Genomic DNA, 11,848 nt, shown 5'->3' on the forward strand with positions numbered 1-11,848 from the left:
TTTTTATGTGTTATTTCTTACATTGGTACCCCAGGTAGTCTTAGGTTTATTACATACAGTCGGGAGGAACTACTGAATATAAGAGGAACGTCAACTCACCATCATTACAACCAGGAATATGACTCTCCCGAAGAGGATCCTGTGTTTTGCCTTCCACCCAGTACAATGGATCTGATCCCAGCGTGACCCTAAACAACGACGCCGTAAAAGGGGCAAACGAACGGTCTTCTGGTTAGGCTTTGGGACGGGCACATCGCGCTCCACTCCCTAGCATACTACTCGCCATATGTCCAGTCTCCTTGACAACAAGGTTGATGAAATCCGAGCAAGGGTAACATTCCAGAGAGACATCAGAGGACTGTAGCGTTCTTTGCTTCACGGAAACATGGCTTACTCGAGAGACGCTAACGGCGAGTCGGTGCAGCCAGCTGGTTTCTTCACGTATCGCGCGCCGACAGAAACAACACATCTTTTGGTAAGAAAGAGGGCGGGGTGTATGCCTTATGATTAACGAGACGTGGTGTGATCATAACAACATACAGGTACTCAAGTCATTCTGTTCACCTGATTTAGAATTCCTCACAATCAAATGTCGACCGTACTGTTCAACGCTGGTCCGACCAATCTGATTCCACGCTTCAAGACTGCTTCGATCACGTGATTGGATTGTTCCGCATTGAGTCCAACAACAACATTGACGAATACGCTGATTCGTTGAGCGAGTTCATTAGAAAGTGAATTGACGATGTCGTACCCACAGCAACGATTAAAACATTCCCAAAACCAGAAAACGTGGATTGATGGCAGGCATTCGCGTGAAACTGAAAGCGCGAACCACTGCTTTTAACCAGGGCAAGGTGACCGAAAATATGACCGAATACAAACAGTTAGCTATTCCCTCCGCAAGGCAATCAAACAAGCTAAGTGCCAGTATAGAGACAAAGTAGAGTCGCAATTCAACAGCTCAGACACAATAGGTATGTGGCAGGGTCTACAGTCAATCACGGATTACAAAAAGAAAACCAGCCTGTCGCGGACCAGGATGTCTTGCTCCCAGACTAAATAACTTTTTGCTCGCTTTGAGGACAATACAGTGCAACTGACACGGCCCGACCAAAAACTGCGGGCTCTCCTTCACTGCAGCCGAGGTGAGTAAAACATTTAAACGTGTTAACCCTCGCAAGGCTGCAGGCCCAGACGGCATTCCCAGCCGCGTCCTCAGAGATGCGAAGACCAGCTGGCTGGTGTGCTTTAAGGACATATTCAATCATTCTTATCCCAGTCTGATGTTCCCACATGCTTCAAGAGGGCCACCATTGTTCCTGTTCCCAAGAAAGCTAAAGGTAACTGACCTAAACGACTACGCCCCCGTAGCACTCACCTCCGTCATCATGAAGTGCTTTGAGAGACTAGTCAAGGACCATATCACCTCCACCCTACCTGACACCCTAGACCCACTACAATTTGCTTACCGACCCAATAAGGTCCACAGACATGCAAGCGAACCACACTGCACACTGCCCTAACCCATCTGGACAAGAGGAATACCTATGTGAGAATGCTGTTCATCGACTACAGCTCAGCATTTAACACCATTGTACCCTCCAAACTCGTCATCAAGCTCGAGACCCTGGTCTCGACCCCGCCCTGTGCAACTGGGTCCTGGACTTCCTGACGGCGTGCCCCCCATGGTGAGGGTAGGTAACAACATCTCCACACCGCTGATCCTCAACACTGGGGCTCCACAAGGTGCGTTCTGAGCCCTCTCCTTGTACTCCCTGTTCACCCACGACTGCGTGGCCATGCACGCCTCCGACTCAATCATTAAGTTTGGCGGACGACACTACAGTGGTAGGCTTGATTACCAACAACGACGAGACGGCCTACAGGGAGGAGGTGAGGGGCCTCGGAGTGTGTGTTCAGGAAATAACCTCACACTCAACGTCAACAAATACAAGGAGATGATTGTGGACTTCAGGAAACAGCAGAGGGAGCACCCCCTATCCACATCGACGGGACAGTAGTGAGAAAGTGGAAAGTTTTAATTTCCTCGGGTGTACACATCACGGACAAACTGAATTGGTCCACCCACACAGACAGCGTTGTTGAAGAAGGCGCAGCAGCGCCTTTTCAACCTCTGGAGGCTGAAGAAATTCGGCTTGGTAACCAAAAGCACTCACAACTTCTACAGATGCACAATCGAGAGCATCCTGTCGGGGCTGTATCACCGCCTGGTACGGCAACTGCTCCGCCCACAAACCGTAAGGCTCTCCAGGGGGTAGTGAGTCTGCACAACGCATCACCGGGGGCAAACTACCTGCCTCCAGGACACCTACACCACCCGATGTCACAGGAAGGCCTTAAAGATCATCAAGGACAACAACCACCCGAGCCACTGCCTGTTCACCCCGCTATCATCCAGAAGGCGAGGTCAGTACAGGTGCATCAAAGCAGGGCCGAGGAGACTGAAAAACAGCTTCTATCTCAATGCCATCAGACTGTTAAACAGCCACCACTAACATTTAGGGCCACTGCCAACATACTGACTCAACTCCAGCCACTGTTAATAATGGGAATTGATGGAAATTATGTAAAAATATATCACTAGCTACTTTAAACAATGCCACTTAATATAATGTTTACATACCCTACATTACTCATCTCATATGTATAATGTAATATACTCCACTATTATCATCACTACTGCCATTTTTATGTAATAAATGTATCACTAGCCACTTTAAACTATGCCACTTTATGTTTATATACTTTACAATACTCATCTCATATGTAATATACTGTACTCTATACCATCTACTGCATCTTGCCTATGCCGTTCTGTACCATCACTCATTCATATATCTTATGTACATATTCTTTATCCCTTTACACTTGTGTGTATAAGGTAGTAGTTGTGGAATTGTTAGGTTAGATTACTTGTTGGTTATTACTGTGCATTGGCGGAACTAGAAGCACAAGCATTTCGCTACACTCGCATTAACATCTGCTAACCATGTGTATGTGACAAATACAATTTCATTTGATTTGATTTATATAACCTTAAGACAGTGCTTCTCAATTATTTTCTGTTACCAACCCCCTAGGAAGAAGTAAACATTTCGCGCCCCCCAACTCTCCGCCGCGACTGTAAATAGTATAATTTGTCTATAAAATTGTATAATGACACCTCTGCATAACATTGTATCCTTTTTAACATTAAAGAAAACAAAAAAAGAGAAAAAAGTATAGATCAACTATCAACAAAGAATAACTTTATTAACATGTTTTTTAGTCTGTAACAGAAAAGACTTAAAGTGCATCAATTTGCCTGAAAAAAAAAAAAAAATTCAAGCCTTATTTAAACTGTAAACATTTTTGACCATTTGATACTGAAAATAAAATAAAATATAATCAATGAATAATAATACACATCAAATTGTCAGCAAAATTAACTCAGGAGCCACAATATATGAAACACTGACACTAAAACTAAAATTATATGAAACAATTTGTGCTGATTTAATAAAAAAATCTAAATGAGGAAATCATAGTTTTTATTTTTGCAGCACTTGCGTCTAGTCCGCACCAGAGACCATGTCTATATGCTGCAGTAGTATCAGCACTGAGCAATTTGGTACGCCACCTTATATGATGCTAACGGTGCTCGCTGGTTCTAGAAGTAGCATTCACAAAGCGGGACGATTGTTGCAATTTCGGCACGTTTTCGCTTAAAAAATAAAGTGGATTATCAGCTGATTGGGATGTAATGTCTTTAAGTGACCCTTAATTTATTTGGCTTCATGCTGTCCGCTGCCAACATTTTTAGACACAGTAAACATACCGGTCTTTCCTCGTCTCCCACCGTAGTCACAGTGAAGCAAGCGCTACATACGCGTCGTCATATTTCCTCGTCTTAGCTTTCGGACTTACGTTTGTCTCATTATCTCCGTCTCTCTCCGCCTTTCTTTTCATCCCTGTTAAATATTTTTCCATGGTGTCTCTTAAGGGTTTGTATCTGCACTTCATATCTCCTGCTCTGTGCTGGTTGCTCTTGTTCGGTGCAAAAAAAAACTACTCCCTGCGGCAAAAAAAGCATGTACCCCGGGTCACACCCCCCCCCCCCCCCCCCCCCCGGCAACGCTCCGAGCCCCTCCAGGGGGGCGCGCCCCACTATTCGAGAAGGGACTGCCTAAAGACATGGTTTACGTGAAAATGCTTCAAAACTGTGCAAGTATAATAGTTTCAATGAACGTTACTTGGTAATCATTTTATTCCTTTTACAGGTTCCTCTCTATTCATGAGATGTATTTGAGATGTATTTTGTTTTCATGTTATCTTGTGTCACTGTATTTTTGTTTTATTGTATATTCAAGAGGACCACAATTGGGATACGTTTTTAAACTTGTTTGTGTCATCCTCGTTGATGGTTCTACTGTGTTTAAAATGTTGAAATAAAAAAGAATAGTTACAGAACTTACCATAGTGGAGGTTGGAGAGTAGGAGAAGTAGTATTCCCTGTTTGGAGAAGCAGGAGATGGGACCACCAGACATTCTCTAGTGGCATGTTCTTGTTGATGCTTTCCTCTGCTTCTATGTCTGGTCTAGTCACTTCCTCACTGTAGCTAGTAGCAGTGACTATCCAAAAACGCACGAGAGATAGAGCAGAGAGGAGAAGAGCAGAGACTCCTTTTGTGAGGCTGCTGTTCTATAAAAATAATCCTGTATGTTAGCAGAAAAATATGTCACATTCTACCCCTTCACTCAGCTTGAGAGTTAGAAGATGAGGCTGTGGTGTGTTTGGGGTCTGTCACTGTGTTGATCAGTCTGATGGTGGTGGTTTTGGAGCATGTGTTTCCTAGCTGCTGCTGGTTGTGTGTGGTTCATGGTCATGGTGTTTCACAGATACCGGTAGCTTTGTTACTTTATGAGCAGACCATTCAATGTTGCAGAGAAGAAGAAGGAGCTAGATAGAGGGCTCGGGAGTAGAGAGAGAAAGACAGAAAGCGAGATTGAGACAGAGACAGAGAAAGAGAAAGAAAGACAGAGAGAGAGAGGGGGAGAGAGGGGGGGTGGGGGGGTTGAGAGAGAGAGAAAGAGCAAAAAATGTCATAACACTGTCTGTGCAGTTTCATCTTGGCTTCATATACCTGCAGAAGTGTTTGCATGACTTCTTCTGCATGCTCATAGGTCAGTGTGGCTGAGGGACATGAAACACCTGCCAACTTTTTCGGAAGGTAATGGGTCCCAGGTTACTGATAGAGGCCCCCCTTCTACGTTTCATATAACAGCTTGTGGTGATGTCACTTCCTGTGACTGTTTCTCAGGAGCAGTGACAATGACCTGGCTGCCGACTGTCTGTCTGACCACTTAGACATTAACACATAGACACAGAAATCCCCTAACTGGAACAGTGACCTTCCGGACCATGCAGGGACACTGAAAATATCAGTCAGAGTCATACACCACTAATGTCATTCATCGTTATGACCAGTCTGTAGGATGAGGAGGCAATATGGGAGAACTGGTAGTCATTCGTACGTGGTTACTAGCTCCTCAGAACTCCTGCAGAGTATATGACATCATAAAATTGAGAAGAACTGTTATTTTCAGTTACACTTTTCCCCCAAAAGTCATTCTGAAAAACTCAACGGGTCTTCAGCTGATGGGGTACGGCTTTTGAACTTTGCTCATGGGGCATTTATGTTATATTTCTCAAGATTCAATGGGTAKATATAATTAAGTCCAAAAATTGATGTAGAAATAGCAGATTGTCCCTTTAACTTACACATTGTGGAGCAGAAGATCATTACTAGACTTAAAGGTGTTTTGAACAAATGAGGTTTTATGGAAAAGTTGATGACGATGACAATATCTATTTACTGTAAGAAAGCACTCATTCCATCTGGTGGATAAAAAAATGTCTTATTAAAAAAGCAAAATGCAAAGATATTGTAAAAGTACAGGCCATTAGATGAAAACGTGAATAATTCTTCTAATATTTCGGAAATTCATATACAATTATGTTATTCTATCATCTAAATTACAGATATAATGAATCAAAGATAATACGTTTTAATAAACATACACCAAAAAATATTTGCAATACACAATACAAAGCAGACACAATTACTGTAGCTGCAGATAAGATCCATCATCATTACACCATATAATAAAAAAGCTGTTACAGTGAAACACAATTAAACCATGCTTAAATTAAATACATCTGTTGGTAAATAAAATAAGACAAAAATCCTTAATGTACAATATGTTATTGTGTGTGTTTGCTTGTGTTCGTTGAACGTGCATAATCCATGTTCCTGTGTTCCTTCTGCTCCTCCTCTGATGGTGTGTCCCTTCATCTCTCCATCCCTCCTTCGCTCTCCATTGTTCCATCCGTCCATCCCCCCACCCGACAATCTTTCCAATCGTCCATTCATCCCTCCATCCTATCTTTCCATCCCTTCATCCTTCCCTCACTCCACCCCTCCATATTTCCATCCCTCCATCCTTTTATCCCTCCATCCCTTGATCCCTTCCCCCTCAAGGACCTGCAACATGTCACCACACAAAGTTGTTTAGGACATGCAGTGAAACATACTCATAAGAATCAAACAAAGAGACATATTTTAAATAGATACATTATACTTTGATATCAGATAATTAGTTCCATATTAGTATCACATTAAATATCAGTAGCATATGGCTATTAGTCTTACCTGGGGATGTGCCTGGCTTCACTTGAGAATAGACTGAATCTGCCTCAGGTGGGGTTTCTGTTTCTGTAAGGAGTGAGGATAAAACATCAGAATAATAACCAGTTATATACAGAATATTATACAGCTAATCGATATGGGTTCAGAGGTGTGAGGCTGTGATAGGGGGTATATGGAAGGAGGGATGTCCAGTCTTACCTATCTTCTTCTTGGCTTTGGCCTTCTGTTTAAGGTCAACATCAGCATAGGTCACATGAAAAAAAATGGCGCTGGAGCAGAAGGCAGACATTTTACGTGCCCCCAACCGCTAGTTTTTTTTGTTTGCTTACCTGCATTGTTTGTAACTTATTTTTTTACAAATTTTGTACATAATGTTGCCGTTACCATCTTTTATGACCGAAAATAACTTCTAGACATCTGGACTGCGATTACTCACCAAGGACTAGCAGAATCATTTTACTTCTTTCAAGACTCTGACGAGCCCGAGACGGAGGATATATGGCTCCCTCGGGAACAGGCCCCGACCCCCGTGATCTACGTGAAAAGGAAGCGGAGAAAGAGAGACGGGAGAGCGGGCTGCCTGCTGCTATTTAGAAGGCGATCTAATAAACCCTACTTCCCTCAGTTCTGCTAGCAAAAGTGCAATCTTTGGACAATAAAATCGACGAGTTACGGGGAAGATTAAACTACCAACGGGACATTAAAAACTGTTACATCTTATGCTTCACGGAGTCGTGGCTGAATGACGACAATATCAACATACAGCTGGCTGGTTATACGATGTACCGGCAGGATAGAACAGCGGCATCTGGTAAGACAAGGGGCGGGAGACTATGGAAGTTTTGAGCTATTGTTCACCTGAAGTTGAGTATATCATGATAAGCTGTAGACCACACTACCTACCGAGAGAGTTCTCATCTGTATTCTTTGTAGCTGTTTATCCTCTTAGCGCTAGGGGTCAGATTTTTCTTTTTTCTTAAAAAAACGTTCCCAGGTTAAACAGACATTTTCTCTGGCCCAGATCGTAGAATATTCATATAATTTACAGATTAGGATAGAAAACACTCCAAAGTTTCCAAAACTGTMAAAATATTGTCTGTGAGTATAACAATACTTATTCTGCAAGCGAAAACCTGAGAGAATCTAACCCGGAAGTGATATTAAAAAATATATATATCTGTGTTTCCTGGACCGTCTATCTTCCAGTTAAATGGGGTATCAACCAGATTTATTTTCCAATGGCTTCCTCGGGCTGTGACCAGGCTTTAGACATAGTTTCAGGCTTTCATTTTGAAAAATGGGCGAGATTTGTCAAAAGTAGTTAGGTGTCCTCTGAATAGTTCCTGCGCGCGAGAGAGGAGCTCCCCATTTTCCTTTTCTCTCTTAATGAATAGGTTATGGTCCGGTTGAAATATTATCGATTATGTTTGTTAAAAACAACCGGAGGATTGATTATAAAAAACATTTGACATGTTTCTACGACCGGTTTTCTGAACATAATGCGCAACCCAAATGGCGTTTTTTTGTGATAAAAGTAATATTTATCGAACAAAAAGAACATTTGTTGTGTAACTGGGAGTCTCGTGAGTGCAAACATCCAAAGATTATCAAAGGTAAGCGATAATTTTATTGCTTTTCTGACTTTCGTGACCAAGCTAATATAAGGTTAACTGTTCTAGCATTGATTGCTACACTCACAAAAGCTTGGATTTCTTTCGCTGTAAAGTATATTGTAACGGCTGTCGTCGGTGGAAGAAGGTGAGGACCAAGGTGCAGCGTGATAAGTGTTCATGATATTTAATAATAATCCAAAACTGAACACTGAATAACAAAACAACAAAGAAACAACCGAAACAGTTCTGTCTGGTGCAGACACACAAAGACTGAAAACAACCACCCACAAAACCCAACAGAAAACAGGCTACCTAAATATGGTTCCCAATCAGAGACAATGACTATCACCTGCCTCTGATTGAGAACCATATCAGGCCAAACGAGAAAACCAACACAGAAACAGAAAACATAGATAACCCACCCAACTAACGCCATGACCACACTAAAACAAAGAAAATACAAAAGAACTATGGTCAGAACGTGACAAATTCAAAATCTGACACGATAGGTTGGATTAACAACAAGCTAAGCTGTGGTTTTGGTATATTTCACTTGTTGATTGATGATTATAAAATTTTTTTGTAATATTTTTTCATCTGATACGTTTTGGAATTTTCATCTTCCTTTCAGGACCGAACGAGGCTGTAGTTTGCTCAACATAACGCGCATCCCAAATGGCGTTTTTTTGTTATAAAATTAATATTTATCGAAAAAAAAGAACATTTATTTTGTAACTGGAGTCTGAGTGCAACATCCAAAGGATATCAAAGTAACGATTCATTTATTGCTTTTCTGACTTTCGTGACCAAGCTAATTTGGGGCTAGCTGTTGTAGGCATTGATTGATACGATAGGTGTAAGCATATTGTCAAAATCTGACACGATAGGTGGATTAACAAACAGGATAAGCTGTGTTTTGGTATATTTCACTTGTGACTGCATGATTATAAAATTTTTTATAATATGTATGCATTGGCGACCCGTCAATTCTAGCGGTTGTTTAGGAAAGTGATCCCGTAAAAGGGATCCGTAGCGCAGTGAAGTTAAACACACCACCTCAGTCAGAGGTTGGCACTAAGATAGCATTGAATGAGCTGTAAGAAGCATAAGCAAACAAGAAAATGCTCACCCAGAGGTGGTGCTCCTAGTACCCCGGGGACTTTATTGCAGGGAAACTTAGATCAGTTCTTTCAAATTTCTATTAGCATGTTAAATGTGCAACGAGAGGGAAAAGAACTCTGGACCACCTATACTCCACACACAGAGACACATACTAAGCTCTCCCTCGCCCTCCATTTGGAAAATCTGACCATAATTCCATCCTCCTGATTCCTGCTTACAAGAAAAAATTAAAGCAGGAAGCACCAGTGACTAGATCACTAAAAAAGTGGTCAGATGAAGCAGATGCTAAGCTATAGGACTGTTTTGCTAGCACAGACTGGAATATGAGGAGTACACCACATCTGTCATTGGTTTCATCAATAAGTGCATCGATGACGTCGTCCCCACAGTGACCGTACGTACATACACCAACCAGAAGAAATAGATTACAGGCAGAATCCGCATTGAGCTAAAGGGTAGAGCTGCCGCTTTCAAGGAGCGGGACTCAAACCCGAAAGCTTATAAGAAATCCCGCTATGGCCCTCCGAAGAACCATCAAACAGGTAAAGCGTCAATACAGGACTAAAATCGAGTCATACTGCACCGGCTCTGACGCTTGTCTGATGTGGCAGGGCTTGCAAACCATTACAGACTACAAAGGGAAGAACAGCAGAGATCTGTTCCCAGACGAGCTAAACTACTTCTATGCTCGCTTCGAGCAAATAAGACTGAAACATGCATGAGAGCACCAGCTGTACCGGAAGACTGTGTGATCATGCTCTCCGCAGCCGATGTGAGTAAGACCTTTAGACAGGTCAACATTCACAATGCCACAGGTCCAGATGGACTACCACGACGTGTACTGCGAGCAAGCGCTGACCAACTAGCAAGTGTCTTCACTGACATTTTCAACCTCTCTCTGTAATACCAACATGTTTTATGCAGACCACCATAGTGCCTGTGCCCAAGAACACTAAGGAAACCTGCCTAAATTACTACCGACCCGTAGCACTCCCGTCTGTAGTCATGAAGTGCTTTAAAAGGCTGGTCATGGGTCACATCAACACCATCATCCCAGAAACCCTAGACCCACTCCAATTTGCATACCAGATCCACAGATGATGCAATCTCTATTGCCCTCCACACTGCCCTTTCCCACCTGGACAAAAGGAACACCTATATGAGAATGTTATTCATTGACTACAGCTCAGAGTTCAACACCATAGTGCCCTCAAAGCCCATCACTAAGCTATGGACCCCCTCCCCCAGGGTTATTGTTCATGTACTGTATTGTATATGTGTGTGTGYATATGTTGTGTGGTTTGTGTGTGTTTACATCAGAGGCAGGGCTGTGTGGAATTTTTTACCACTGACCAGAGATGGGAGGAGTTTCAAAGCTGTAACTGGGGAACTGGGTTTCCAGGTTAAAGTCTAGAGTTTCATTTAGCTTCAAATCATTACATGTTGAATACATTAATCCATTTTTAAAACTATTTACCTCTAAACATATCTAAGTGTTTAGTTGTAGAGTTTGAGACACTGTGTGACGAAACAAGGTGAACTTCTGGGGTTTCTTATCGCCCCCTTCAGGACAGACCTGTAACTACTCCACGTTATTGTGGATCACACTATAGAAACTAATATGGTGATTGGTCCACAGCAACAACATAACCCCTCAGTCTACTGGGTCTGCTCTCTTATTCCTTCCTCTCTCTATGTCATCATATTAGTACAGACATGGACCACTTCTGTATGGTTCATATCAGTAGAAGTCAAATCTTGATGTGGTTTACAGAAGACTGACATCAATGTTTTCAAAGCAATACAATGATGTAGGGAATCATGACTTTTTGTTTGACATATGAGATTTAATACAACATTTAAAATCCAAAATAGAACACACCCTCCATTGTCTTACGTCGGTTGGCGTCACTCCTATGCAATCGTCGTCATGCGGAATCATTGCGCTATCTGACGTAAGACAATAAACACCCTCTTCATTCAAGTTCCATATTGGAATACTAATCTGGCTCCTGCAACTACTGTAAAAAAAATGTCAAAAACATAGAGACATAGAAGTGAAAATTATGTAAAATGTATACTAAATTTGTAAAATTTAAAAAGTTGACATTCTTCAGCTTTTGGGGGCTTGTTTGCTTTGTTGTTTTTTGTTGATTGTTTAATTTTTCTTAAATATTATACTTAACCCCTCTTTGCTACTGTTTTGTTGATTAAACAATAGTGGTAGTGCTGTTTTTGTTTAAAAGTTAAATTTGTATTTTTTTTCTATTTTATATTTTTTATACATAATGTAATCTAAAGTGGGTTTAATTACTGTGTTGGCCGACTGCTAATACAACTTTCAACTTAATTTTGGCCGATTTGTTGTTTGTTTTTGAATTAATTAACGCTTATTTTATA

The sequence above is a fragment of the Salvelinus sp. IW2-2015 genome, unplaced genomic scaffold (assembly GCF_002910315.2).
Source record: "Salvelinus sp. IW2-2015 unplaced genomic scaffold, ASM291031v2 Un_scaffold5206, whole genome shotgun sequence".
Lineage (NCBI taxonomy): Eukaryota > Metazoa > Chordata > Actinopteri > Salmoniformes > Salmonidae > Salvelinus > Salvelinus sp. IW2-2015.